Genomic DNA, 8,232 nt, shown 5'->3' on the forward strand with positions numbered 1-8,232 from the left:
CACGGAGCGCATTTGCAACGAGGTTGAAATGTTCACTAAAATGACTACTTGATTGGGAAGGGATATGATGAACTATGCCCACGCGTTTCCATGACAAGTTCCGGATTTGCAATTGTCGCGGTTTATATTGATAAACATAATTGGAACCCTTGAGAATTAAGGGAAATCGCTGAACACCTGAAATCCGAGTTTGAGAGGAAGGACCTTGGGAGAACACGGTTTTGTCTATATTCAGAACTTGTATATCGTGTCAATAGACATTTTTGATAAAGTCAAAGATGCACCATGGTCGTCCGTAGTCTTGGCCCTAAAAGGGATCCGTTTCATCCCAGGGATGATGACAAAGACGTGTTAATAGCAGAAGTCACTACTACAAAAACTGCATCACACAACGGTGGAAATCTGTTGTGTGATGTGGACCATGTCTGTCGTCTATCTCGATGTTGTGTGATGAGCACACTCACACAACGGTGAAACACCGTTGTGTGAATATCATAGACACAACGCACTGCTTAAAACCGTTGCACCAATTCTGCTCATGCCAATGCCAGAAATTGGATGCGGCGCATTCAATTGTTGTGTCGATGTGGTCAGACAACAGAAGTAAGTAGGGACCGTTGTTGGTTAACTTCTTACACAATAGAAAAATGACACTCAGACAACGGAAATAATAATATACTGTTGTTGGTTAACTTATCATACAACAGAAAAATATGGAACCTGTTGTGTGAGTACTAATGAGACAACAAAATTGTATAGGGACCGTTGTGTGATTTAGCATTGGGCAACTGATACCTATTTGTTCTGTTGTGTGAGTACTAATGAGACAACAAAATTTTATAGAGACCGTTGTGTGATTATAAGTGATTTGTTGTGTGATTAACGTAATAAAATTCCATATTGTTTGTTTATTATTGATTTTTTACCTGAAATATTTGCACAAATATAATGCTCAATAAATATTATGTAATGAAGCATTCTAATTCAAGCATCTAATGTACCAAAAGAGCTAACATTTGTCAATCATCCATACATTCAAGTATCTATACAATGAAACAAAAAAAGAAGAGAGCAGCTTGATGGCTGCTGCATTCTAACTAACAATGAAAACCAGCAAAAGCAGATACAATATATATTTGTTCCAAAAATATGCACATACGCAGCTGCGACATACATGGCTCCTACATAAAAGGGTCACTGCTTTCCAATTGCTCAGTCCACTCCTACATATACGGCTCCTGCACGGAAACAAGAGCAAGTTCTTCAATTAAATGACCTACCTCGTTTACTTCTCATAATCTTATGTGTAGTGACATGCAAGACAAACTCAAAACATACTCTATTGTGCTTTTTCAATAAAATGTTAATGCATGAGTATAAATGCTAAATCAATTACTTCTCCCTGTTTCAAAAATCTACCTCATCTATCTTGTACTAAACTCCCATCTAGTCTCAGCAGTTGAAGCCATTTCACGGTAAAATGCTGTTTCTCAGAAACACTCTCAGTCTTCAAAGCAAGTTCCTTGTCTTGACAAGTAGGACAACTTCTTTTTCAACAGCACCTAGTGTGGCGGATGGAACATATTTGCATAGTGTAGTGCTAAGGCAGCAGCACCTAGTGTGGAGGGTGGAGCATCCAACAGCTTAATTGGAAAATAGTTCCAACTTTTTTTTCATATACTTCAACAACATTCCGATACAGGCTTACCCTTGTCCCCAAATCCATCTGAAACATAACGCAGGTTAGAATAGAAATCATATCATAATTGTCAATTCTACATACAATAAATACATGGGGCTTGAATAAAAAGAACAAATACATATAAGCACAAATACTCAGGTAACAGAAAATACAAAGAAGAAAGTGCTTCAAAATCTATTCTGCATTACTGACAATTTCCTCTTTGAGGCCAGCAACAAATATTCCACGCTAAACAAGACGATAAAGTGATTTCAATTCATTTAAAGAAGCTACTTAAATTTAAACTCCAAACTGTGGTCAACAACCTACCTCCAAACACTCATGAATATGCAATTTCTGGTTCTCTACAGCCAAAAGGTCATTAGTTTCTTCAATATAAATTTCCATGCACGAAACTCAAATCAGAAACTCCCGGTGCAACATCTGAGTGTACAAAACCACCATCACAATCAACACAAATAGCAACAACATCAACAAGAAAAAGTACTATCATAGCAAGCTACACTATACAGGTCATTACCATTTCGATTCAAAGACCAAGCAAAAAAAAAAAAAAACAGAGAGATACGGAATGCTTTCCGTTCAGGCATGAAGAACAAATAAAAAGTACTTATATCTACTTGAAACTTAAAAAGCATCTAAGAATTTCTTTAATAGGTTCTCCAGACCCACCTTCTTTATCCAATATGAGTGTTTAACTGCAATTAAAGTCATTTACACAATGCCAAGACCCAAGTAAAATATCAAGCATTTCAAACATAAGCAGCAAGTATAAATGAAGAGGTCTTATAGCTAAACGTATGTGAGATCCTTTTAAGATATCTCCATAACTCCATTTGTATTTGAATTTTGAAGCCCTATCTCCGTTACTGTAAGGAGACAAACATAGATAAGTCAGGCTAATGATTGTATAAGCTAAGTATTTTAAATACTCACCATCTTCTCCCTTCCGCTCTTCACATAGCAAACACAAAGATAATAATTAGTAAGTATAACAAAAGTAAGGAGAGAACATACCCTTTACTGGAGTTTATGTGCTTTCTCTGAGAAGATACTTTCAATTTCAAATATGAGCCTGCAGACTGGACAATAATATCAAATAAGACTGAGAGGTACATTTGAACAAAAGCAATTCACAGTTTGCTTACCCCTTGAAGATTTCCATGGTGTCTGCATCCAATTTAGGCAAAGGCCTCATATCCACAACGAAATCCAATTTTAATAATCAGCATATAAAAAAATAAGACATAAATTAATGAGCAGTAGTATCCTATCTTCACCTGAATTGGCATTTAAAGGAGTGATATCAGAATCATTCTCCTTAATCCTCGCAACAATCAGGTCTACAAAAGTATTTTACATACTAACTTCCAATGTAAAGGAAAAGGCTCTACAATGAAGAATACAAATATATAAAGGCATCATGTTGCTGTTAAGAAATTCCATTTGCAAAGTTTATAGTCCACAATAACGAAAACAAATTGTCTAGACTTGGTTAATAACAATTTGCATACTCACACTCACGTGCACAGAGAGAGAGAGAGAGGGGGGGGGGGGGGGGGGCAATCGTACATGCATAGAAGATGATATGGCTTCCCGTCAATTCCCCATAGAATAGCCTCTCCCAGTGTGTTTTCTCTAAGAACAGCATTGCAATAAAGTAATTCCATTTTATTTTATATTGATGCTGTATTTTAGCGACGAGTCTGGAAAACTTTAATGGCATGAAATTGCTGGACAGTTGCCATTATTATTTAACTAGCAAGTTAGTCTAATGGCCTTTTGTAATATGATCTGAGCAACTGAGCATTGCTAGTCAAAAGGAAACTTAAAAGATTATAAATTGATCACCAATCCTGTGAACTGTTGAAGCCAATTAATGAAAAACAATGTTTAAATTGTCTAGAAGTTTTCTTCCTAAGAGGAAAAAGGAAAAGAGTGCCCAGTCATTTCTTGAAGTTGTTTTGGTTTATAGACAACATATTTTTGTCTATCAATACAGTTCAGATGCAGTATACGGCAAGTGTCTACAATCATCAATAGCCTAAATATTAAAGCACTTGATCTCTTCACCAACTGACCCCTAGGCAGGGTGCAAATAGTATAGTGCTTTAAAACTCCAATTGGGACCTCTGCATTCTCAAAAGACATGTCTTTCCCATGTCTCAATATAAACCACAATACACAGACGGAACCATTCCCTATCCATCAAACACTCCCTCCTAACTCCAAGACCCTTTGATCCCACTAAGAAATCCCCTCCTGAATCAGTTATGAGCTATATCCTATTACGGGCCAAGGAAAACATCTAGGTGCAGACGTGCGGTTAATTATGAGGAGTTACATATAGGTGCATGTTGTATTCCATAATCATTAAACACATAGAAATATGTCCTAGCGGTCCTAATAAAGTAGCTTTTCAACCACCACTCCAATTAAATGAAACATAAACAGAGACAGTAGAGAGCTAGATGCTCCTAGTACTAATATCTCCTAATAATAATCACGAAAACAAATACCATAAATAATGTCAAGAATGATCCACACATGCACCACATTTGTAATAATAGAAATTGATCCCAGTTTTGCGATGGAGATACTCATACCAATTCCCAAGGAGAAGAAACCTGTTGAAAGATTGAGTACATACGAAACGCAGTGAAGCAGAAAATAAGTGATGCAAACCAGTTCAAGAAACGACTTTGTTGAGCTTGGTTCCTTTCGAACGATCGAACTAGTTCCTCTTGTTCTGGAAAATCGAAGAAACAAAAACAAATTTAGAATTGGGTGAGCAGGAAATTACGGACAGAAGAAGTGAGAGAGATGATGACCTTGGGAGTCTATGGGAGTCGGGACGTCCATGAGTAGGAAGAGAAAGCTTATCGTCCTTAGACTTTCCGAATGTTCTGGCTAGCTTCTTCATCCTTAGCAAGATCTCTCTCAGTTGTCGAGTTTGATCTTCAGAGAAAGTGGAAGGGGAAGAAGCAAACTTACCTCTCAGAGGAAATTGGTTTTGGTCTTCTTCATGGCCCGTCGATCAAGTGGACCCACCATAGTGGTATGATAACTAATAGGAAAGCAAGCCACCAGAGACGAAAAGAAAAGCCACAACAATCATGAGGACGACGGGAGCTGCAGTCAAGATTCGGTGCTCTCATAGGGCTTCCGCCACCTCGCCCATGGATTCCAGCTCGATCTGTGCCTACAACTTCTTCTTCGTTGTTGTAAAATTCCACGAAAAAAGCCGGCTTTTTACCAATTGAAAGAAAATAATTCCTTTTTGGGGCGGAGGATGATGCCACCGTGACAAGCCCTTCCTCCTCCTCCGTCAAACAAATCGAAGAATAAGGGCATTGTCAATAGAGTCGATAAAGGTTTCATGCTTTCTATACTGCTCTTATCGATTTTATAGACAGTGATGCCGTATCATATACCTCAATCTGCGAATATTTATACATGTACAAATTAACCCAGCATAGTGCCACCTCGTCGGGGTAGCACAGCACGTTCGCCTCCGCCATCTCGGACACCTTCATCTTCAATATATCTTCAATTGACCCTAGTTTGAAGGCGAGGAGGAGAGAGAAAGTGGATTTGGGGCACTCTTATCTCCCCTGTCGCTGAAGAGGAAGATGAACAATCTAAGAGAATGGAACCCTAAGAACCCTAAATCTAAGAGAAACTCGCAATTACAAACGAACCCATTTCAATTTCGCAGAGGAGTTTGCCAAAAGACTAGGACGGAGAACGGAGGAGAGAGTAAATCTGTTATAGAGAAGAGAGGGTTTCACGTTTTGTGAGAAGAGAGAGAGGCAATAGGTTTTGTGAGGACAGAGGTTTCGACACATTCAATAGGCATATGCGTATTGACTGGAGGAACTGAGGAAGTAAATGGGTTGCTGTTTCGGAAGGTGTAAGTGGCTGTCGGGTTTGGTGGGAGTAAATGGGACTATTGGTTTCAATTAAGTTGCTCGGTGGGGAGGCTTCAATTTGTTTCGAGTTTCTCCAACAACAGATAAAAAAAGGACCGTTGTGTGAGCGTATGATGACAAAGTCGGCTAAGAGGGAAAATTTGCCGCCTGTGCCTATATAGATTTCATCAAATTGAAATTTTGCCGCACTGTCCACCTTGCTTCCATGCTCGGACAACAGAACTATGACTATCTGTTATACAAATGTGGGCAGCTTGCAGTAGGTGTACCTAGTATGATTTCTCAAACTTCATACAATATTTCATTATACAACGGAAAACACAAAACTGTTGTGTGTATAGTTCAAATTCTATTTTGGTGAGCTCGTTCTGGGAGGGACTTATGTGCTCATTTCCCTCCATTCTACATCTCACATTTACACAACAGAAAATTCTTAAATCAGTTGTGCAATATCTTCCTAAAAAAAAAATTTTCAATTTGCTTGCATTCACACAACAGAAACAGATTTGTACCGTTGTATGATAGAGTTTGTGTTAACACACAACAGCAGATTTTTGTTCTGTTGTGTGATAAGTGTTGTGTGTTTCGATTTTTGTAGTAGTGAGTGCTTACTTATGTACAATAAGCGCATTATTGTACTTAGCTCAATACAAGACCGGACACCTCAATTATTATGAACTTGTTGGCTAGATATAGCCCCGCGCCAACGCAACGTTATTAGATTGGTATAAAGACAATCTTTCGATATTTGAGAGGTACGATTGATATGGGCTTGTTCTATCCCTATAGAGAAAGGAGATGACGGAAGTGTAGGATCGGACCCCACAAGGCAAAATGCCACCTTCCGTGCTCCTCCTCTCCTCCATCAAAATGACAACAAGCATTTCTAAAATACTGAAGTGAACCAAATCCGATAAGAGGATAATGTAGCGGACTTATTTAATAAGTCGTTACTAAAATCCACCTTCGAGAAACATGTGAAGAGTATCGGATTGAAAAAGTTATCCGAACTCCCATGATTGTAGCAATCATGGGGAGATATGGACATTAGGGGGAGGCATGATGTCTACATGTTCGATCTCGAAGAGTGAAGGATGTGTTGTGCTCTTTTTGTCCTTCGACCAGGGTTATTTTTGTTCCACAGAGTTTTTGTTACCTGGCAAGGTTTTTAATGAGGCAACAATCAAAGCGTCATCACCAAGTTTGAGCGGCACAAGGGGGAGTGTTGAAGGATATCGACATAATGTGTGCCTCTACAAACTAGGGTTTAGAATTGTAATAGGAATGTGTTCTAGGTATTCAATTGTAATCAGATTCTATTACTTTTTTGGGTACCTTGTAACTCTCTATTTAAAGGGCTCCTATTATCAATGATAACACACAATTCTATTCTCCTACAACATTTTCCATATTTGCCAACAAAGAAGCAAACAGTCTTCCAAAGCATCCATTGGTGCATTCTGAAACATGTAAACAATTCAATCATCAAAACAATTAAAGGTAGTAGGGCTCTGATTCAAATTAGCCATAGACCAAACATCCCAAATTTTGGACACGATCGAAAAATATGATCCAAATTTTCCACATCATTATTACACAGGCCACAAATAGGATTGATACTAGAATTGAATCGAGTAAGTCTTGCTCTTGTTTAGCTATTGAATAAAAGCTGGCCATGCCTGCAAGTCATCATCATTGATTACTCGTTCACCTTTGTTTAACTTTGACTTCATCAAGTTGTAAGTTATGACAGGGTAGTTAACTACTTAACTGTCACATATTAAAAGAAAAAGCAAGTTTCAGCAGGAATTGTTACCAAGTTGCATCGGTTCAATTAACTAATTTCACTGTGTATGAATTTGCATATATATATATATATATATATATATATAATAAATACAGAATCTGATTGTATTCAGGTCTATTGAAATCTATAATTATTTAAGTTATAAAGCAGTTGATTTCTATACCATGAGGAGATTATTTCCAACAAGGAACACGAAGGATCTAAGAGATAAAGACAACTTGACCCATTGTCCATCCTTGGTAATTTCTAGTTCAAGCCCTGAAACTTGATCATCACAAAGGATTGTGCTTATTCAGTGTGAGCTGTGAGCCCTGTCGTGTAATCCTTCGAAGGAGGTGGCATGTATTTCATTAGCCGTAGCAGTGTCTTAGACTCCAGGATCGAGTTTGATTTATCCTCCAGACCATAACTATCAAGAATCATCAAGTTAATCATATCCTTCAGTTCCTCCAGTTGCTTCAGCATAGAAATTACAGTGCTGCAGTTGCAACATAACAACATTAACAAGGAAGTCAGTATAACAATAACTGAAGGATGAAACAGTAAATTGGAAATGTAATTAAGCAAGGTACCATTGTATATTGTTAGACAACTACTCAATCTCTACACACAAAAAAAAGTGGGAACTTTGGGGATTAAGTTGAGCATATTAAAGTATCTGATACCGCGTTAAACAATCAGTAGAGTACAAAAGCATAAACTAGTTTAAGAAGATAGGTAGTTGGACCGACATTATATGTCAAGCTTACGTTGAACATAGTCCTAACATCAATGAGATGACTTACCAAAAC

At 37.9% G+C, this 8,232-nt stretch overlaps 1 long non-coding RNA gene across 7 annotated transcripts; it reads right to left on the reverse strand.

Moving 5' to 3' along the window:
- Positions 1 to 960: 960 nt before the first annotated feature.
- On the reverse strand, positions 961 to 5,704 carry LOC112196683. 7 transcript variants are annotated; one of them, XR_005810476.1, is made up of 6 exons: positions 4,534 to 5,703; positions 2,851 to 4,451; positions 2,720 to 2,784; positions 2,012 to 2,571; positions 1,420 to 1,726; positions 961 to 1,238 (listed from the first exon to the last, which is right to left on the reverse strand). It is a non-coding gene; the product is annotated as an uncharacterized LOC112196683 (long non-coding RNA). The 7 variants fall into 7 exon arrangements; XR_005810478.1 differs by having other exon boundaries at positions 2,012 to 4,451; positions 4,534 to 4,619; positions 4,697 to 5,704; XR_005810474.1 differs by having other exon boundaries at positions 2,012 to 2,784; positions 4,534 to 5,704.
- Between the last annotated feature and the right edge of the window lie 2,528 nt (positions 5,705 to 8,232).

The sequence above is a fragment of the Rosa chinensis genome, chromosome 4 (assembly GCF_002994745.2).
Source record: "Rosa chinensis cultivar Old Blush chromosome 4, RchiOBHm-V2, whole genome shotgun sequence".
Taxonomy (NCBI): Eukaryota; Viridiplantae; Streptophyta; class Magnoliopsida; order Rosales; family Rosaceae; genus Rosa; species Rosa chinensis.